Genomic DNA, 23,783 nt, shown 5'->3' on the forward strand with positions numbered 1-23,783 from the left:
TGGTGACAGTGGTTGAGAGATCACTATCAGTTCCCTCCATGCTGGGTCCTCTGTTATTTCATTTCCATTGTAAAATTTGCAATTTTTTATTTGGTCAAGCAGAGAAAATACAAATTTACAAATGGGACAAACAAGGCTTCAAGTAGTGGATTTTCTATAGATTGTATATCAAAATGATATATGTTTGTGCATCTATATATAAAAGCTAAACATTTATCTATAGGATTTAACTTGAAGAAACATTACTATGGATTGATATTCCAAATTTAAAATCACTCATTATCATTTGATTTCCTATGATTTATGAGATTAACTATAACCATTATTTGTTAATTTATATAAAATTGAACAATAGAAAAAAAAATAAAAAGATAAAATCTCATGTTTTTTTAGTTTACGCATTAAATGCTTAGTCAACTTCTTGATTTCATTTGACTCTATTCATTGGTCAACAAATCATTACAAATTACGCAATAAATTAACCACATTTGTCAGTTGTACAGCAATCTGTTGAAATTAAATCCCTTCCAATTTATTACAAGTCCATTAAATAGGAAAAGAGAGAAGACAATAATTGACAAGTATTTGCAACAATAGCCTTTCTCTAATAACACTGCGGATAGACGGTCACGACGCGGCGCCTAGGCGGAGAGCATACAACCATCAAAACAAGTGCAATTACAAGTGCTACCAATAGACCCAAGATGTTGAATCCTCCTTCATCATCATCATCTTCTTGAGAGCAGCACAATTTCCCCATGATTTACTCAGAATTTTGGGAAATTTTGGAGGGGAATTAGGGAGAGAATGGTGTGACAGAGGTTGGATTGGTTTTGGAATCCTTTGGAACGAAGCTTTTAGCTTTATGGTAAGTTTGCTGGTGACTGTGGTTGAGAGATCACTATTAGTTCCCTCCATGCTCGGTCCTCTGTTATTTCACTTTCATTGTAAATTTTGCAATTTTTTATTGGGTCAAGCCGAGTAAATACAAATGGGACTTGCAAGGCTTCAAACAGTGAATTTGTTATAAATTGTATGGAAATAAAACCTGTTATTCTCATTCCAATCATCGATTTTTGTTGAGATTCACGCATGGAAAAAATTATTTGTTGACATTCATATATAGAAAGTTTTGAACGGTTGAGATCGGAATATCAAATTCCTGTTATTTATTTAGAATAGCAGCAGATTTATTTCCAAATTGTATGTCATAATATCATAAAATATATATTTGTGTATCTAAATTTTAAAAGCCAAACATTGATAGAGTGTAATTTGAATTTTCTCGTATATATAATTTTATTGTCGATTCATTTAACTTGAAGAAACATTATTATGGATTGATATTCCAAAATTTACCAGTGAACGCTTTTAAATTTACCAGTGAATGCATTCAATGATGAGGGGTTGATTTTATCTTCTTCTTCTTTTTCTATTGTTTAATTTTATATAAGTTAACAAATAATGTTAAACAATAGAAAAAGAAGAGAAGATAAAATCTCATGTTTTTTTAGTTTACGCATAAAATGCTTATAGTCAACATCTTGATTTCATTTGACGCTATTCATTGATCAACAAATAATTCTATGTAGTTGCAATCATGACTACATAACAGATGATACGGACTACTTGTATTATCTTATTTTTTTTGTGTGTACTATGCTAATTTTTTTTCCTTTTTCTGTGTCTTTAATTTAAGTGGACTCTACCGCAAAACTAACCAACATGTGGCAACATGGCAAAGGCCGCCACTAGCACGCATAGTCTAACTCAATTTAGATTCTCTATGGCAGGGGCGGTGTGGTAAACTATGCGTTTCTGAATTCTGACTATTTGTAAATTGTAATGGAAATATCCACACTCCACAGCATAGTGACAAATGAATTATTAGGGTTCGGTTCGGCGAGGTTAAAAATTTGTGATTTGAGAATAATTTGTGTATAATTTGATAATGATTCGGAATTATTCAGATCAAAAATCTCAGTCTTGCAAGAGAGCAAAATAATATGTTATGAGAAAAATTCGGAAAAAAATCACGAATAATTCTTAAAATTGTAAAATTCGTGAATTATTCGGGTTTAATTCGGCCAACCGAATAATTCGGCATTCAGTTTGGCATCACCCAAAAAACGAATTATTCAGGTATAATTTGCGAATCTTGTGACTATGCTCCACAGTGTAGCAATCTGTTTCACAATTCGCTGTATTGTTGACAACACAGAGACTATATAATAGAACCGACACCGACTTTATACAGCTAATAATTATAGAGAGTTGCTGCTAATGATGCTAACTCCAAAGAAAGAGATGTAGACATTCTGACTTTCAAGGTACTTTTATGTTATGAAAACATAAAAGAGGTGTTTATTGTAAATTGAGAACGGAATTGAACTTGATCAACTGAAATTAAATGATCGAATTCAAATGAGTCAAACCTTTAAATTGGTTTGAATTTAATGGAAGTGCTTAGTTGAATTTTTAAGGCCTATTTTTTTTTTTATTGAATTTTAAGGTGTAGTTGAGGTTTTAAGTTATTCATATTTTATTGAAGTCAAAATTTAAGTCATGATTGTATTTATTTTTTATTCGGTGTCGGTATAAATAAACAAATAAAATTGTTTAGGCCCGTTTTATTACAATAAACTGTAAATTACAAATTAGCAAGTTCAATCTAGCTGTTTAGGTCCAAGTAACACTTGTCATGTTTTCTGAAAGCCAGTGTTGCATCTCCTCTTGTACAGAGCCATTCTCTTCATCTTTCATTTGAGAATCAAGTTAACATATTGGTGGTATAACATTTTTCGCCAAGCACATCATCAATTGAAACTCTCCTGGGTACAACCTAACTTCGTTTAGGTACAACCCGTCTTCGTTTAGGTACGACCAGACTTCGCCTAGGTATAATCCCAAATCCTTAACATACAATCTGGACCTAATTATAATATTGATTTTCTTCTGATATCTTAACATCTTAGAAGTAAAATTGTTAAAAAGGCTCAAAATAATTATGTATCGAAGCTTATTGAATTTTCTCTTTATTATTAATTTTTAGAAAGTTTTGTCTGTTTGTATATGTAGAAAGATGTATTTAAAATGTCTCAAAAACATCAATTTTGCACTTCTTATCACGTTTATTGACTTTCTCAACTAATTTTTACATCATAAAAATTAAATGATAAGGATATATTTTGATGACCTTTTTAAATAATAAGCATGAGCGCCAACATTTTGATGATGGTGATTTAATTTTTGTTGGCTTATTCACTCCGCGACTCACTGACACCAACTTTTTTGAATCAATCCACTCATTTTATATATTTGAAATATATTGTAAATCATTAAAGTGTGACAAAAAAAAATGAAGTTTCATAAGTTATTTTATAAGTTATATTAATGCATTAATATTTCTTATTTTATTGACCACATGATTTTGTAATAAATAAATTTGAAAATTTGAAAATTTTGCATTTTAAGGATATTATATATACCTAGTGGTTGAGCTTCAAAATTTTCTTGACGTCTTGCCATGTCATATTTATTGCCAATAATTCAATCTATTTTTTTTCTACTTATTTATCTTAATAGGAGGTCTCATGTATTTTTCTCTCTTTTATTTGAAAGTGTGTTTAATGTGCCAGGATGTTAATTTGTTTTTTAATTATATGCATCTTGTTTCATCTTAACGGTCCAGATCCATGCTTCTCGCTTGACATCCTCCTCAGCCTTCATGCCAATCTCCTCTCTCCGTCTCTCCGGCAACTTGATCACACTCCATCAATTTTGAGGTAAATATTAAATTACTCATGCATTTTGGAGCTTCTGTCAATTTTGTTAAAAGAAATATCTTGACATATACATCAAACGTTAGAAAAAGTATAAAACTAAGACTTGTGTCCCAGTTTGATTTCTGAGTCAACTCCTAGCATATTCTGAAAAAGGCCTGATCAGTTGGTTGCTGAATTTCAAATGGAATCTTCAAAATTTGTTAGCAGCAAAGAAAATGCAAAAATTTAGACCCCAAAAGGTTTGAAAAACAAAGAATTGGTTTGGGTCAAACAAAAAACATAATTCTCTGTAGTGTAAAGACTTTATTTTCCTCATGCCCAAGTTTTCTCATTTTCAGGTTTATTGACTTTGGACTTAGAATAGAATGAGTTCTGACAGTAGGATTGCATCATTGATAAAACAATATGAAGAAAAAAATGAGAAGATCCTGATTGAAAGACCTCTTTGTGTATTAGTTTTGACAGATCAGATATCGAGTGTTCCTCTCTTACAGACTGATTATCTTCAGATCTCTGTCTATCTCAAGAAGGTAAGTCTCTCTATCTAAATCAGATGAGCATTCAAGTGAAAAGTTAACACATATTAATAACAGCTTGTATTTGCTTCACGATAAAATTATAGATATTTGGGTTTCTCCATTAGACCTCTATGAAGAAGATTCAGAGTTAATAGATGAAGAGCAAGATTATGATAGCTTTGATGTCTATTTTCCAAGCCTGTCTTTCAATGCCTGGACAGCATGCCAAAATTTTTGTAAGGAAGAATTGCACAACTCAGTGTTAAATTCCGACATGGAGGAGCCCATCTTTTGGCCTTTTGATTATGAGTCATACAAAATCCCTGATCTCGATAAATTGATGTCTGTATCACCTCGTAGAAATATGCTTCACACGGATAAACCTGTTAAATCTGGTTGGATCGTATCTGAGTGAGACTCCATAAGAAAAACAATGGGTTCAAAGGCATATCAGAATGTGAAAGTGTTGGGTTTAGTTTATGTCATTTAAAATTTTTATTCTAAATTGGGGATGAATGTAATGCCCTTTCTTATACTTGTGTTTTATGTTGCAAAACTTTTACAAGCCTTATACTTGCTGTTGGGTTTAGTTCTATCTAATTTTTTAAATTCTTTATGGTCAACACGAATTGATGTTTGTTTATGTTTGGTATAAATTGCATTGTTGTTTGAGAAAAGTTTGGTATGTACCGATTAATACTGGTACGCAAATGTTTGAGAAAAGTTTGGTATGTACCAGGCTGGTGGCAATTTTGGTATGTACCAATTGAAAATTTTAAGTTTAATTTTTTATAAAGTCATGTCCTCTTGATGTTCCTTGGTCATTATGTGTTTTGATTTTGGAACTTATATTTGATATTTATTTTATTATTTATATTTCTAAACATGTATATCTGGTACATTATTTATGCTGTTATTTTGAAATTGAGCAGAATTTCTCTACTTTTATTGGATATTTAGTATTATCAACATGATTCCAGTACAAATGATAATACCATGCAATTATTGGTCCAACATCAGCAAAAAGTGTAAATCTTGAAATATTGCTACTAGATGATTAGTATCTGAAATGGTACCAACAAAGATTAATAAAGAGTAAGTTTCGTCGATTAATAAAGTGATGCCAAATTCAGAGTAAATATTGGCACCAACAAAGAAAACAGCTTTATCAAATTTTGACAATTGCATATATGCCATGACAACTCAAAATATGGTGTCGGAAATGGTAAATTAAAACACCCATTTTCACATCAATACCATAATAAAAAGAACAAAAAAAAAACAACACAACCTCAATGCCACAATAAAAAGAGATTGTTTTGATTTCAAACTCTTTAATCAACCATTATGCTTACAAAAAATAAGTATCTGAATCTCAAGATAACTAAAAAAAATACAATTAAGAAAACCCTAAATTACAAGTTTCCAACTTTCCACCGTGGTGTCACCTGTTGATGAGTTGTCAGCTGTCATTGTAACTGGATCTGAAATAAGAGAGAGAGTGAGATTTACTTAAACTATAGAGCAACAATAAAAATAATGATTATATAGCAAAATTAGGGTTACCAGAGGAACAATAAAATTGAAAAAAAGAAGGATTATAGAGCAAAGAACAGCTATTTGAAAAAAAAAAGAGTTATAGAACAACAAAATAATTGCAGTAATTGCAGTGCTCCAACAACACTAGAGACAAACAGAACAAGCAAATAGACCATACAAGGCTTTTACCAGACCGGATGCTATTGCAATAACCATTATGAGTACAGGTAAAAAGAATTGAATGGAAATTGCATCATTAATGAATGCAGCTTTTATCTTCATTATATTATTTGGCAATTTGCTTAATTAGATACAAAGAAAAATGAGAACTCAAATAATACTGACTCAATCAAATTAGGGCCAATATCAATGCCTTACCATTTAGAAACCATTCTATTTAGAAAATCCAATGCCCATTAGAAACAAAATAAGCATCAGATTCTACTTTGTTCAATCATTTCTGACATTTAACATTCTCTAATCTTTTCTTGCCTTGCTCAAATCAAGCTTGTTTAGTGCTTGAAGCAGGCTTGTACTGGTACCCTCTTCTTTAGAGACATCCAGGCTGCTGTTTGATACCATTAAACAGTAATAGAACTTGAGGTTATACCTCAAATAATTACCACAATTGGATTGAGATTGTTAAAGTGAACATTCATTAAAAAATAATAATAGTAGAAATTGACTCTTATATCTTCATTGAGTTTTGTACCATGTTGAATACTAACTAATACATGATTAAAATGCATATTTATTTTGTAAATGCAAATTTAATAGAAAAAATTATGAAATAAAAAATAATAATACAGTTATACAATACATTTTTGTTTGTTTAAAGCCCATAAGCACTTGTATTGCTACCAGTAAAAATTACAGAGGTAAAAACTGAGTGTTTTACAGGAGATCATAACGGATCTAATTACAAATTGTAAAGAGCATCTCCAGCTATGCATCAGGTCCAAACTACCCAAAAAATCCTAAACAGAAAAGAAAACAGACCAATAAAAATACACAAAAGATGGCCAAGAACTAGCTCATCAGAATCGACAATGCAATTCATAAAACAGTAAATGAACAAATAGACAGTGAAAGCAATTCAAATTAAAAAAAATGAAAGTAAATAACACAATTCCATAACAGTAAAAGCTTTTTAATCTAAATAAACATAAAAAAAAAACTTAGTTGACATTACAACTTCTTAAAACAACAATGAAAAATAAATTTACACGAAGCATTACAAATTACGCATGAAGAATATTATTTGTTTGTGTAACTTAGATCTAATTGTTTTTCCGGATTTTCTATTTCTTCTGTTTTATTTTACTTTCTTTAAATTTGTTTACTGCTTTTTCAAAAACTTTGTAACTTTTGACACTACTGGTGTCACATATATGAAATTTGAGAGCTAGACCTCTACATTTCTCTTAAAAAAAAATCGTGTCGTCCGGTGTATGTTTTATTGTTCATCGAGGGATTTAATTTTTTTTTTCAACTCGTTGATGCAGCATCAAGCAATACTCAAATTGCTTGAAACTTAGGCCCTGTTCGGCTGCGTTATTGTTCCTGTCGGAAGAAAAAAAATTCAGTTGAACTGAATTTTATTTTTCTCCACAGGAACAATACTTTTCAGTTCAATTTCTGTGTCCATGCCCATTCGCAATTGGAGGCCGAATAGGCCCTTAATTGGCACCCTATCTTTATAGAGGAGGGTTCAAATGCCTCCATTTTTTGTGCCTCCATCATACCTCCATTTTTAAAAACTTTAATAACTCAAAATTTAAAACTTAAAAGTCAAAATAAAACCGTTGGATGTGATCTATATTATTTTCTCTATGTGCTCATAAAAAATATCACATTTCAATTTTATTTTTATGTGAATTAATAAATTGAAAAATTAACGTCTAGAAATTATCCACATTAGTAGTTTTTTTACAAGATCTTGATGACAACCAAAACAAAATTGAAATGCCATAATTTTTTACATGCGCATAGATAAAATGATGTATATCATATCCAACGGTTTTATTTTAACTTCTAAGTTTTAAATTTTGAGTTATTAAAGTTTTTAAAAATGGAGGCATTTGAACCCTCCTCATCTTTATATCCAAAAACATACATATAATTTTTTTATTTTAAAATTTTCAACTTTTATTTGAAATGATTTAAGAAAAATACTGCGAAGATAAATTATTATTAAATGATAAACATCATTTATCTATTGTTATTACTATTATAATAATATTTTTTATTCAGCTGAGAATCTTTGTAAATGAGTAAAGAACATGAGAGGTTTTCTGTTTTTACTCTTGTAAATGTATATTCTAGACTGACAATTAATTTTTGTCATGTAGAGTAGGGTTAAACTCCTCTATTTACTGTTTAAACTGTTTTGAATTTACTTGTCCCGCTTTTTTTTTTTTTGAACAAAATTATGCGGATTAAGTCATGTATTTTGATTGGGTCCGTTGGATACATCATAGAAAAGTCGTGCGGTTCCTTGGGCTCGAAGGATGCTGAGCTGTCATATTGGATAAACCCAATTATAGGCCCACTTGACGGCTCACTTCGCAACAAAAAGATATATTCTAGATATAGGCCCAATAGAAGCCCATTAGTTTATCAGTTCACTTCGCAGAAAGAAGTCCTATTTGTTCTTTTTGTTTGCAAATAATTGCATAATATTAATATTTCAGGAGTAGAATTTGGGTATTCTTAAGTACACCAAAGTCTCTTCAAAATCTATCAGATTGATTTCAAACAATGAATCCAACCGTTGAAACCGATCTACTTAAAAAGTGATATGTTTTGCACTCATGAAACTGATCTACATCAAAAGATAAATAAAAAACCTATGAAAATATATATAGGTCCGTTTTGCACTCAAGACAAATGATTGTTCAATTAGTAAATGAAAAAAATAACATAATTATACTCAAACGTCATTGCTATTATACATAATTTAGGAATTCAGATCAATGGAGCCATAAAACAGTGTATATAACATGGAAACAATACATTATCACCTTTTTTTTAACATGCTAGTGTAAAAACATAGTTTGAAGCTTTGTTTTGCATTTTACAGGTAAGAAACATTATTATTTTTTACCCATAAAATAAAACGTTGAAGCTGTTTCAAAGGCAGGTCTTCTGTTTGGAATAATTATTGAAGAAGAAAAAAATAATATGGCCGTCTACATCTTCACTAATTAATTTGTCTCCGGTTTCCTCAAATCTTATTAGAAGTTTTTTGATGCATTCAAATCTGAAGAAGTTATTAATTCCTGAGGTACATACACAATTGCACCAAGTTTTATACCCACAAAAGGATATGAATAAGACATGGAAGCACGTATACATATATATTACAAAATATTAAATTCTGGATCTAAGTTTCATTATTGCTGTTGACTTGCTTATAAAATATTAAAAAAAATAAACAAACAAGATCAATAATTTTAATTCTAAATTATGACATATGTGCACCGAAATCCCTTTATTAAAAAAAAAAAAACAAAATATAGGTCTTCACCAATAATTTTGTGTCTCACTTCCCACAAAATTAATCTTATTACAAGTTGTTTGAAGCAGTCAAATCTGAAGTTAATTATTAACTCCAGAAGTACATGCGCAGCAGCAAGTTATGAATAAGACATGGCAGCACGTATATTAAATTCTGCATCTAATTAGTTGTCTTATTGCAAAAATAAAAAAGAGAGATGTTGTTGACTTGATTATCCAATAATTGTCACAACTTACAAGTAAAGTAATTGCGATATATAGATTGGATCTAGCAAGTAGTATTGATGGCGAATTGGACTCTTTTGTTCTTTTTTGCAACGAATCAACTCTTTTGTGAACAAATAAAATATGCTTGTATTCGAGCAAACAACGAATCACTGATTGATCAATCTGTCCTTTCTTTTGTTCTCATAACTATATGTATCCCATAATTGTCATTCTTGAAGGCCACAATAACTCCTAAAACACTAAGAAAAACCTACTATATACCTTATCGTTAATTACTCAGTACACATTTTTTTTACAAATTAAAGAGATGGCTGAGACTATCATAAACCTTGTTCATGGAAAGCTGTCCGAGAAGGTTGTTCACGAAGCAATCTTTCTTAGCGGGGTAGGTGACAAGGTCAAGCGGGTCAACGCGATCTCAAATGGATCCAGGCTTTCTTGAAAGATGCAGATACAAAATACCACAAAGATGAGAGGATAAAACAATGAGTGAATGAGGTTCAAGAAGTCGGGTATTTAATTGAAGCCGTACTAGAGAAGTTTTTGGTGGAGGTTGGTGGAGGTAGATCAGAAGGCCTTCGACCCAACATACTAAAAAAGATAGGCAAGATGCCCATGAATGATTGCTAAACACAAAGTTGGTAATGAGTTAGACCAGATCCAAGAGAGGCTCCGTGAAATCAAAGAAAACACAACAATGTACGGAATAGTAGGTCTGCAAGAGACTAGTAGTGGGGCCTCTGTCAAGCTCCCTATTAGGCCATTCGTTCATCCTGACATATATAGATGAACCGGAGGTTTTCGGATTTGAAGTTGACAGAAAAACAATTGTCGACCAGCTCATTGGTACAAATATTACAAGGCGATCAGTTATCTCAATTGTTGGAGCCGGTGGTTTAGGAAAAACAACACTTGCAAAAGATGTGTACAAAAGGTAACTACTGCTGAAAACATAGCAAGTTCATTGTTTTATAAAATATGTGTTATACGTATAAATAAACATAATAAACAATAAAAATTGTTTAGTTTTTAATATGGTAACTTTCCCATTGAAGAGAATAATGTTATTGAATAAAAAATGATTGTTTACTCAAATAAAGGTTGTTTAGGGTGAGAGAAATTATTGCAAATTAAAAGTATGATGCTACTTAAGTGCTCAATGAAGTTTTCATCATTTGCAAAAAAAAAAAAAAAAAACACAATTATGGATCATTTTAATTTTGACTCAAATTAGTTTGGTATAAATCTTAATTTGTGTTAACTTCCAAAACATGTATAAGTCTGTTAATTAACTGTATACAAATCATCTAATGAATTTATTTGATGCGTTTCATAATGCTGAAGTTAAACGTCACTTCAACATCTCCATCTGGTTAACTATTTCACAACATTACAAGCTGATTGATATTTTGATGAAGATATTAGAGGAGATTGGAGAATTGAACTCAGAAAGGAAAAATAAGGGAAAAGAGTATTTAATTAATGAGCTTAACAAATGCTTGAGAGAGAAAAAATTATTTAGTTGTATTGGATGATATTTGGTCAAGCGATGTCTAAACTCAACGTGACACTACTAGAATTTCCGCTTAATTTTTCCATGAGCATCATATGTTATTTCTAAGGGGGAGGAAAACTCTTGGAAATAAAATCGAATCTGCTGACACATTTAACAATTTCCAATGGCAGACCCATAGAAATAGTAGCGCATGGAAATTCCTGATATCTGCCATTGGAAATGTTTCTTATCCACTCTTGGAAATACTTTTGCATGACCCATGACTTGGTAATTGGACTAAATATTATATTTTATTGAGAGCCCATGGAAATACCTCATCCCTAGCGCATGGAAATAAAATGGAAGTAGTGAGACATTATTTTCATGAGACTTTCCTTGGAAATGTTTTGGTAAGTATGTTTATATTATTTTATAGTGATGTTCATGGAAATGCTAGAACATAATGCCCTTGGAAATATTTTATTGATTCAGTTTATATTATTTTTTTTAGACATATTATTTTCATGAGACCACAGTTGAAAAAGTTTAGTTCCTGAAGACAAAAACATTTATGTTTATTTGAGATGCTCCTTTGAATGTTCAACAAAATTAAATCACAACAACAAGCAGTATTTAATTGAGTTATATAAAATGAAACGTTTGGTTGAAAATATAAATATTAATTAGGTCTTTGTACTAAGCAAATATATATAATTTAGATACATTTTTTTTTTATAAATGTAAGCAATACATGATATCTCCCTTTGAATGATTCTTGTGCAGACATATACCTATTACCAAAAAATAAAAGAGAACAAGGTTAGAAAAGACATTCGACCAAAATGAAGCACACCAGATTAGTAAAATGTAAAGTAAATTGAAATGAAAAACCTAACACATATGTATGTTGATTTACCAATTAATACTCTTCACCGGGATTATCGGAGTTTATGTCATCTTCTTCATTATCTTGCTTTATGTCATTATTTTGCTCCATGTCATCCTCATGCTCACACTCCTTTATGTTGTTTTCATCCCTCGCCAAACTCGGCGGTTCATTTGATGTTGCCGACGGAAGGTTCGTCGTATCAATCACTAGCTCGAACTCGTCTTCTCGAATGACCATACTATCCCAATCAATGTCTTCTCCAATTGTTGGTTCAATTGGATTATCTGGTCTTTTCTCTTGGTAAAATTTGATATTTGTATCATTTTCATCGGAACGAAACCTCGACTTGGGGCTTGTTTTCATTGTCACCCACCATTGGCGTCTTTCGGCCTTTTGCGATGGATAAGGTAGGTAGCATACTTGTGTTACTTGAGCTATTAATACAAACGACTCGTAATTTGTAAGCGAGAAGTATGCTTAACTTCAACAATACCATGTTTGCGGTCCAGCTTGACACCATTTATTATGTCAAACCAATCACACCTAAAGAGAATTACCGTGTGGGCATCATATTGTAGCTTAATGACCTCTTGAAGAATTCCATAATAATTGATTTGTGTGTTGTTTGCATCCCACTCTCCTTTAATGCAAAACCCGCTACTTTTAGTTAACATGGTTTGCCCATACTTTTGTGTGTGAAATCGATACCTGTTGACTTCGCACCCTTCGTAGAAGTAAGCTTCTTTGCTAGGCTTGATTCCCGCTATTTGTATGTAGTAATCACCTTCATCACGAGAATTTATTACCTTTTTACGTAACCAAGTTGCAAAACCCTTTTGACGAATTTTTGAGAGATCTATCGGACTTGTGGCTACTTCGGTGTTGAGCATGCATGTATAAAATTCTCTGCATATTAGAATATGTCAATATCTAAGATTTTGATAGGTTTTAGAATATAATTTTCAAATCATCAAAATAAAATTTATAAGATTATACCCCATGTACTTCTCACAGATCTCCGGACAATTGAGGATGACATAAGTGTGTGCAGCATTAAAATCTGTTTCAGAGAGAGGCCTTCGTCTTTTCCTGCCAATGTAACATTGTCCTGCCGAACAACTACTTATTTCAACTCCTTGGCCAATGTTAGATTTTTCTGCGAAGTAGTCTGCGGAAAATGTATCAATTTCTTTGGCAATTGTAGCCTCTACGATCGAACCCTCAACACGTGCCTTGTTTGTGACTCTCATCCTCTGTTCTTTGTTACGCCTATAAATGCAACAATGGTTAAGTGTTATCGCCTTCATAAACTATTATGGTTTAGAAATAGAAGTCATAGGTAAGTTTAGTGTTCATTTATGTAAAATAAGAAGAAATTCCAAACTACAACGAACCTTTCACATGGAAACATCCATCAAGACACTACTGGCCTACTCATTCTAGCCTCATATGCTACATGCAATGCAAGATGCTCCATTTAATTAAAGAAACCTAGTGGGAAATTTTTTTTTCTGCCTTGCACATTGTGACAATAAAATTATCTTCTAATGTCGCAAGATGGTTTGGATCAATTTCCTTCACACAAATATCTCTAAAGAAGACTGAAATCTCACATAAAACATCATATACAACATCTAGGAAAAAGTCTCAAAAAGTGACAGGGAGGAGGTGCTTGATAGGGATAAAATAAGTAGTGATTTAGCCTATCACTTGACCTAAAAAATGGCCATTTATTGAATTATATTTGTCTATTTTTCTTAAGAATCAGATTCCTTTTTGCTATTTCACTTGATTTTAGATAATTGAAGAATATTAGCATTATTTGGGCTAAAAAAAGAAGATAACGCATCAAGTTGAACACAAAGCCAGAGACCAGCTCAGGGCGTGCGGATGCCCTCATCCGCATACGACCAAGAGAGCGACTGCATATGATTTATGCCAGCCGTGCGACTAACAGGTGAACCGCATGCAACTCAGGCATCCGCACATGATAACTTCCAGAACAATGGTTACAACTCTAGGTCAGGGTTTAAGGCCTATATAAGCACCCAATCGAATACCACTTGGTATCTGGAAGCACAACCCATCATTTCATATCAGAGAACACCACTTTACATGAATATTAGTATATATTAGATCTAGGGTTTCTCTAAAGGAAGGCTATGCAATTTACAAATGATAGACTAGTAAAATAGCAAAGTCTTCACTAGAAGAGAACAAAGAGGCAGGAACCAGTGTTTTAAAATGCGGCCGCATATGCGTATGCGATCGGCAGCCGTGCTCAGAATGCTCATGCGGTTTTTCAATGCGGTTCGAATATGCGTTTATGCGGATTAAAAATGGGGCCATGCGGTTTGAATATGCGGCCATGCGGACTGAAATATGCGGCCATGCAGTTTTTCCATGCGGTTTTGATAATTTGATTGTATTTTAATTAAAATTTATATTAAAAAAGTCAAAAAATTATTGTTGGTTATGTTATTATGTGAAAATAAATTCAAATATATAAATATGAATATATATATATATATACGTGAATTTTTATTTTAAAATTCGCATATATAAATCCGCATGAAAATCCGCATATGCATCCGCATACCGCATATGCGGTATGCAGTGACCTTCCGCATGCATGAACAAAACCGCATTTTAAAACACTGGCAGGAACTGAAGACAGCATACATGAGAAGATAGAGGGTATAGGTGTTAATCTTCCATCTTCTCTTTTGTTCTCTTTCTTTATGTATTTTGTCTATTTTATTGTTGAACCCGCCATGAGCGGCTAGGCAACCATTTTCTAGCGTGAAGGCATGTAATTTTGAATTCTTATGAGTTAATCTAATGGTTTTATTTATATTTATTATTTGCGCTTGATCTGAATTTTACTTGAGTTTTATTATTTATTTCACTACATATTTTGGTGCGTTTTAACCTCGACACCATGGAGATTTACACTCCATGGTAGGCATATAGAATGGACTAGTAGGAATAGGGTATAATTATCATAGATTCAATAAGAGAAATAGACGTAATAGTTGATCTCTTGCGATTCGAACTTCAAGTAGAGACCTATTGGAATATTGATCTACAGACAAATGTTGTGTTCAATAAACCGATAATGGGGTAATCTCGGTTATTGCAACTATGGAAGGAATATAGGAAGGACGTAACTGTGAACTTAAAACCTTCTAGTCTTGATAATTGAGACTTATCATAGATCGTTTATGGGATTGTTTAGGGTGAGGCTAGGGTACCATCCCCTTACCAGTCCTACTCAGTTAGGGTGTTGTAACATAACAGTGATTAATACTAGAACATGATTAGCAGCCCTCAGATTGCATTTGATACCAGTATAAGGTGTGTATGGTTTCGGCCAAACCGTGTGCGACTCCGAATAGAAGTGATCACTAGTGGAAAAACATGAATCAGGATCGGCCTATCTGGATCGGTTATATGAAACAACCGATACTAATACCTATCTGGATCGGTTTTCTGAACAAAACCGATCCTAAAAACTAGTTAGATCGGGTTTTTTAGTCAACCGATCCAAATTTGTGAACTATCAGGATCGGTTGTTCTAAAAAACCGATCCTGATACTATCAGGATCAGTTGTTCTAAAAAACCGATCCTAATAGTTAAACTATTAGGATCGGTTGTTTAGAACAACTGATCCTGATACTATCAGGATCGGTTTTTTTATAAAACCGATCCTGATACAATTTTTTTTTCAAAATTGGTTCTGCAAAAAAAAAAAAAAATCTGGGTCGGTTTTTTATTAAAAACCGACCCTATTTTTTTTTTTTTTTTTTTTTTTTTTTTTTTTTTTTTTTGCAGAAATTTTTTTGAAAAAAAAAAATTGTATCAGGATCGGTTTTATTGCTAAAAACCGATCCTGATAGTATCTGGATCGGTTTTTAGCAATAAAACCGATCCAGATAGTTTTTTTCTTTTATTTGGAAAATCTTTTCATATGGTTATGTTTAAATAAATATAAAAAATTACATATTAGAAATATAAGTTAATTATTTAATAGAAATTTTAGAAAGCGTGCATTTTTTTTTCTCAATCCAAAATTAATGCATGTATCTAATAATCATGACTCATGAGAGATGAACCATATATATTATACGAGTAAGGCTGGGTGCTATGGATAGCATAGAGGCCTCTATGCTACGGCTCAATATTTCATATTTTAAAATCCAAACGGTCGATCCGAACCGTTCATCTTATTCTCCATATTAATATCTGCTTGGAGACCAAATTTTACATTTTTATGAAATTTTTTACTATTTATTAAGTATTTTACAAAATTGTTGATCCAACGGTGGCTGCACAAAACAGTAAAACCGTTGGATTAGCGATTTTCAAAGTGGCTTAATAAATAGTAAAAAAATTCAGAAAATTATAAAATTTGGTCTCCAAGCAGATATTAATATGGAGAATAAGATGAACGGTTCGGATCGACCGTTTGGATTTTAAAAACTTGAATATTGAGCCGTAGCATAGAGGCCTATATGCTATCCATAGCACCCCAGCCTTACTCATATTATACTTACCACTATATGTATATGAGGCTTACATCATTTGTCATATATATATATATATATATATATATATATATACATTAATTAAAAAAAATGTAAAAGTTTATTGTCTTATTATTAATGATATTTGAGAATCTTAAAGTCATTTTGGTCGTTCTTTTGACGACCAATAACAATTCTAGTATAAAGAGCAACAATATTGGTCGTTGCAAATCTGATCATTTCAAACCGGTCAAAATATACATAGAAATTAATGAATTTGACATTGGTCGTCAATTGTTATAAATCAGAGAGAATCTCCTACATAAAAATCATATAAATAGCCATTGTTAATTTATTAACCCGATAACTGTTGTTTTAATAAGAAAGTTTCTTCCATAAATTATTATTGTAATTATACATATACCACAATATATATCTAAAGATAATCAAATTAAACATATAGCTGAAAAAAAAAAATCCCCTTCCTTCATTTTATTTAAGTGTTGAAATGGAAAATAAAATATATTATATGGATGCATAACCATATGAAAAGAAAATATATTATATGCACAAGTCATTTGAAAATTAAATAAAATTTTTATTAAATAATTAACTTATATTTCTAATATGTAATTTTTTATATTTATTTAAACATAACCATATGAAAAGATTTTCCAAATAAAAGAAAAAAACTATCTGGATCGGTTTTATTGCTAAAAACCGATCCAGATACTATCAGGATCGGTTTTTAGCAATAAAACCGATCCTGATACAATTTTTTTTTTCAAAAAAATTTCTGCAAAAAAAAAAAAAAAAAAAAAAAAAAAAATCAGGGTCGGTTTTTAATAAAAAACCGACCCTGATTTTTTTTTTTTTTTTTTTTTTTTTTTTTTTTTTTTTTTTGCAGAAATTTTTTTGAAAAAAAAAATTGTATCAGGATCGGTTTTTTATAATAAAAAACCGATCCTGATACTATTTTTTTTTCAAAAAAATTAGTATCAGGATCGGTTTTTTTATAAAAACCGATCCTGATACTATTAGGATCGGTTCTTTATAAACAACCGATCCTAATGATAACTTTCTATATAACCAGCTTAGCTAGGGTTCTTCTTATTTTCATTTCGCGCCTCTCATTTTCAATTTAGCGTCTCTGTCTCTGTCTCCGTATCTCCCTCTCAAATCCTCAGTACTCTCTCTCTCTGTCTCCGTCTCTCTCTCTCCTCCGTGTGTCTCTCTATCTTTCTCTCCGTCTCTTCCTCTCAAATCCGAGCATCTCGCACCTCCGGCTCAATTGTGCCAATTTTTTATTTTTTTTATTGTTTCAAAAATGAATTAATGGTGTTTGTATATTGTTTTACAGTTTTGAGGACATCTCTCTCAAGTTACTTAATCATCCGGCCGATCAACTATCATGGTATTAGCTTTATCTAATTTTCTCATTATTATACTTTTAAAACACATTTTTTTGTATTTTTTATTGGAAAATGTTTTTCTATCTAATTGTTACCTTTGTTTTTGTTTTTAGGATTTTTTTTAATCTCAAGTGATGTGATTGCAAAAGAGGTAATTATTGATTTTTTTATTGTTGTGCTTTACATTAATTGCATAATTGTGTATATTGCATAAATGTGTGTTAATTGAAGAAATAGCCCAATTAGTCACTTGTTTGTTTGTTAATTAATTTTTTTTTTGGATTTAAATTTATTGTTATAATATGTAATGCTTCACAAAACTTTGTATGAAGTACATGAATTTTTTGTAATAGTTTAAGATGTGTATGATAATTAATTTAGAATGTGTATATGATATTTAATTGATTATTGCTTCTTACTGTGCAAAAAAAAAAAATTTAGGATGCTGGCCAGCAAAATATATATGGAAGCTGGTCAAATAAATAAAAATATTTTTTTTAGCCTCAATAAAACATCAGGATCGGTTTTATATAAAAACCGATCTTGATAGTACGTATCAAGATCGGTTTTTATTCAAAAACCGATCTAGATATGTAATTTTAAAAAAAAAATCGAAAATACTATCAAGATCGGTTTTTATATAAAAACCGATCTTGATATGTAATTTTTAATTAAAAAAAAATTCGAAAAAAATATCAAGATCGGTTTTTATATAAAAACCGATCTTGATAGTACTATCAGGATCGGTTTTTAGCAATAAAACCGATCCTGATACAATTTTTTTTAAAAAAAAAAAAAAAAAAAAAAAAAAAAAAAAAAAAAATCAAGGTCGGTTTTTAATAAAAAACCGATCCTAATACTATTAGGATCGGTTTTTTATTAAAAACCGACCTTGATTTTTTTTTTTTTTTTTTTTTTTTTTTTGCAGAAATTTTTTTGAAAAAAAAAAATTTGTATCAGGATCGGTTTTTTTATAAAAACCGATCTTGATAGTACGTATCTGGATCGGTTCTTAGTCAAAAACCGATCTAGATAACAACTATTAAGATCGGTTTTGTTAAAAAACCGATCCTAATAGTTTCTATTTGGATCGGTTCTTTAAAAAATATAAAACCGATCCTGATAGTATCAGTATCGCCTTCAACAGGATCGGTTGGATTCCGATACTGATATGTGTATATAACCGATCCTGATTCCATATTTTCCACTAGTGGATAACCAACATTTTACGATTTACGCAGTAGCATGCGGATGGTGACAGAACCGCATGCGATTGACTAGCTTTACTTTTGTAGGTCTACGTAGTAGCATGTGGATGGCAATAGAACTGCATGCGATTGTACACATAACCAGAATTAGATTAAACTCATTTGAATGATAGAATGTTTGATTCCTACAAGCCCCATCTCTTATCTACTAATCATTCAATCTTCAATCTGTTATAACTGAACATTACAACACAACACAACACAACACAACACAACACAACACAACACAACTCAACCAATCAAACAAACAACCAAACAAAACTAAAAAGACTATTAACCTAGACTTGATTTTGCAATTAGATCTCTTAATACACCATCCTTGTGGATCGACACCCTGATCTATACAATACGATTGATTCATACGCTTGTGAATTAATAGTAAAGTAGACAATTAGAGTTATAAATATTATTAGCTCTGATTTTGACCCATCAAGCTTTTTGGCCCCGTTGCCGGGGATGGTGTGAAAATTCTTTTGAATTTTTATATTGTCATTAAGGTGTCCAATTGCCAAAACTGAATCTAGGTCTTTTAGTTCTTTATAGTTTTTAATTTTTTATATTTTTAATCACCTGACTCTTCTTGTAGGTGTATACACTGGCATGATTCACGAGATCCAGCACAGCTTTCAACTCAAACAAGAAGCTATCATCACCATTATCGACCCCATATAGGAAGAAGTACATAAGGAAGACAAATCGCTCGAAGGGGATTCTATTGAAGCCTTCCAACATGTCTTCCCAAAATGATCCACCACCACCACCACTTGGAAACAACCGCGTACCACCACGAAGAGTGGAAGTTGATGAAGAGGTGACTAGACCTATCAATGACTACTACATGCCAACTGGGGATCACAACAAAAGCAGTATCAAGATATCCACCGCTAATGCTCAAACCAAACTCAAGACTTCCTACATTCATGACGTGCAAATGAATCGATTCGAAGGCTGGTCAGGAGAGAATCCTCAAGTCCGCATCTCAAACTTCCTCACAATCAGTGACTCCATCAAATTAGAGGGATTAGACGAAAGCCACATCCGCATTTGCCTATTTCCTTTCTCACTTGGGCTTAGGCCGAAAGTATGGTTACATTCTCTTGATCCCGAGTCAATCACAACCTAGGACCAATTGACTAAAGCTTTTCTCTCCAAGTACTTTCCACTGAAGATGACTGCCGAATATCGAGAGAAGATCACCAGTTTCCAACAACAAGAAGGAGAATCACTGCATGATGCATGGGAGCGCCACAAAGACTTCTTACAAGAATGTCTTCACCATGGACTTGGCAAATTGCTAGTTCTACAATCCTTCTATGATGGTCTCTTTCCTCATCTTTGAAGCAACTATTAGACACATCTGCTGTGGGAGCTTTCAACAATCAAAGTGTCAAAGGAGCAACTCGAATAATCGAAAGCCTATGCTTAAGCCAAGATTATTCTTACCCTCATTAAGGGTGTACATGCAAAAACCCTCATAAATATACAATGATACCTAGAACCCTCAAAAATTGCAAACTCTCTGCATGTATCAAACTCTCTAGCCATTGAGGGTGTACATACAAAAACCCTCATAAATATAACATGCTGCCTCTATATATATTGCTTATACATAGGGTCTTCCTTTTCCTATGCAACCAAATCAGGGGGGGGGGGGTCTTTCCAAGCACTCTTGAATCAAGCTCCACTAGGAAATGACGTAATTGTAAGTGGGGACGAGTGGTGGGGCAATCTATCTTCAAACTGAACTAGATCTTCTAGTGTCGGAGAGTGCATGTTTTTGTGAATTTACAAGTTCTAACATATCATCAAACTAGGTGAATGAGTTTTGGGTATATTTTGGGTAACTTATTATGTGAATTTTTGTTAACTCATAGCATAGTGGGTATATTTTGTGTATATTAGCAATGTGCAAGTACACAGTGCTTTGTTGTAATGAGATTTCCACCTTTTGTGGATACAATGTGTTCTGAATGCTATGTTAATGCTTTGCAATCTCTTTTCTCAATGTATTTTTTTATTTATTTGTAAGATGTGTTTATGTTTATCACTTTGAATGGGAATTGGGGATTGTAAAAGAGTACTGGTTTGGTACCGGGAGGATTGTCGAATGAAAGCATTCTGGTACCAAAAAAAGGAGGATAGTATTTCCAGGGGTATATCCAAGGAACAAATGCAACAACCCATTCAAATAATAGTGCCAATATCTAGCCAGGTAGGGCCTACTTTCGCTGGCCATGGATGCTAGGGTGGGTCCCACGTATGCTACCCTTGAAAATACCCAAGTGGGTCCCAAGCGTCACCCTTGGAAATGTTCCGGTGGGATCCACGTTCTCTTCCCTTGGAAATACCCTGGTGGGTCCCTTATTTGATCCCCTTGGAAAAACTAAGGTGGGCCCCATGGATGCTCTTCTTGGAAATAATCCAGACGGTGGCCAAGGTTGAAAGTTTTTCCATGTGTCTTTTTTCCAAGAGCAGTCTCATGAAAAAAGTCAGAAAAGAGTATTTCTAACGGCCCCCTTGGAGATACTGGCTATTTTCAAGGATATTTTTTGCAACATGAGTTTTTCTAAGGGTTACACTTGGAAATGACGATTTCAGGACTTTTTCAAGAGTAAGTCCATGGAAAAAGTCATTTTCCCAAGCATAAAAAAAGTGTGAATTCTAGTAGTGACCATTTGTAGAGAAATGATCTTGCCCAACTAGCTAGAGCTTCTTAAAAATGGACAAATTTAAGTGCATAGAATAGTTCTTCCTATCCTGTGCAACAAATAGCTCAATTGAAGGGATCACTTAGTTCCTCATTTTTTCAATTGAAGGGATCATTTAGTTCCTCATTTTTTTTTTGAAACCTTGACAGCGTCTGAGAAGTGAATTTAATAGATAAAAGAGTCTTTTACATCCAAGGCTTATGCCACAGCAAATCCTTTATGCATAAGTTCCTCTTTCAGTTTTAAAAAGGTAAGAACACTTGAGGAGATTCATTGTAAACCGTGTTGTTCACACAAAAGTATGCACAAAGTTTCAGTACAGCAAGCTGTACCTTTTAACCTTGATTACACTTTCGACTCAGATTGCAAGTGTACAATCCTAATCGCGTAGTATTATCAGGTATCGATCCACAGGGACGGTTGAAACTTAACTGGACTTTACTTAAATTAAATAAACTCTAGAAGTTGCAAATGTGATTTTGGTGTTTTAAAAAGATAAATAATAATATTCAAAACAATAAATATTTTTGGGATTTTGTTTAATAAGAATAAAAAGGCGTTTCCAGGGTTCAGATTTCATTTCTGTTCAGCCCCGAGGCATACGGCCCGTACGGATTCCCGTACGGCCCGTAGGGGACCCCGAGTTAATGTTGCAACTACTATTTTCTGCGTTGATACTAGTGTTTAGGGTTTCTATCGACCAGATCTAGATACCTAACCTCAACTTTCGCATTTTGGCCTAGTACCTGATTACCGGACTCAAATACTTCCCTCTTAGATGCGTTAAACCTCAACTTTCACATTTTGGCCTAATTTATCTAAGTTACTTGTCGGTTTACTAAAAGTATCCAAGGACTTTCGCCTCAAGGAAATTTTCACCTTTCGGGTACTCCTTGGTTTCACCCTACTTCATATACTTTATTCGGTTGGATTAAATGTCATAGACTTGGCTCCTAACACTTAGATGTGCGCATTCATCTAACGGGATGACTAATCAATTCAAGCAAGCACAAATAAAGCAATCGAAATACTACTCAACAAGATAAAAACAAAGTCAAACTAGAAACTACATCTTAGCCCTAGAAACTAAAAGAAAAGAAAACAAATAAAACAAGTAAAGATAATGATAAGGGAGCTCATGGCAAAACTCGAGGAACGAAGAAGATCCATCCAAACTCTCATTTTTCTCCTCTCTACTTGTTCTCCAAGCCAAGCCCTCGCTCCCCCTAGGGAAGGTTGTCCAGGTTCAACCACGAAATCCCCTTTTTATGGTGTGGAATATCTCATTTAATACCTCAGATTACGCCCCCAGAGGCTTCCTTTTCGGCCTCCTTAAATTATGCTCATTTTAAATTCCAGCTGGATTTTCCGAATTAGCGTCCTACGGGCCGTAGGGGACCCCGTACGGGCCGTATGCCTGTGCTTTGTCTTGGAGACTTTGTGCCTCTGTTGTGGAACCTTCTGTGTGGTTGGGCAGATCTTGTACGGGCCGTACAAAATGTCATACGGGCCGTATGAAAAGTAGTCAGATCCAGTTTTTCGCCCTTTTTCTTGCAAAATACCAAACAAAGCATAGCAGTACCACATTTCATCGAAATATAAGTAAAAATTCCACATTTATAGGCTTTAAAGCACAGGTTTCAGTGTAAATCAGGGCCGTAATTTAGATATAATATGGAGATATCATGTGTCCAAGGAAGAAAAAGCAAGTCAGTAAAAAATTCCAAACCTACCTTTTCGGATCCCGCACATCTCCAATAGTGTAGCATTCTGTGTAGATAGAATCTAAACTGTTAATTATATATCAAGCGATCTAGATAAAATTTTCTCAGGTGTAATGGTGTTTCCAGGGGTAAGCAAATGCATACTCTTGTAACACACTAGCTTCGCCACTG

General features: G+C 32.8%; 1 long non-coding RNA gene and 1 other non-coding gene across 2 annotated transcripts; both read right to left on the reverse strand.

Moving 5' to 3' along the window:
- Positions 1-5,514: 5,514 nt before the first annotated feature.
- LOC144554665 (uncharacterized) lies at positions 5,515-6,477 on the reverse strand. Its single transcript, XR_013511695.1, has 2 exons — positions 6,221-6,477; positions 5,515-5,787 (listed from the first exon to the last, which is right to left on the reverse strand). It is a non-coding gene; the product is annotated as an uncharacterized LOC144554665 (long non-coding RNA).
- Positions 6,478-20,358: 13,881 nt separating this feature from the next.
- Positions 20,359-20,464, reverse strand: LOC144555011 (small nucleolar RNA R71). Its single transcript, XR_013511932.1, has one exon. It is a non-coding gene; the product is annotated as a small nucleolar RNA R71 (small nucleolar RNA).
- Between the last annotated feature and the right edge of the window lie 3,319 nt (positions 20,465-23,783).

The sequence above is a fragment of the Carex rostrata genome, chromosome 5 (assembly GCF_964058835.1).
Source record: "Carex rostrata chromosome 5, lpCarRost1.2, whole genome shotgun sequence".
NCBI lineage: Eukaryota > Viridiplantae > Streptophyta > Magnoliopsida > Poales > Cyperaceae > Carex > Carex rostrata.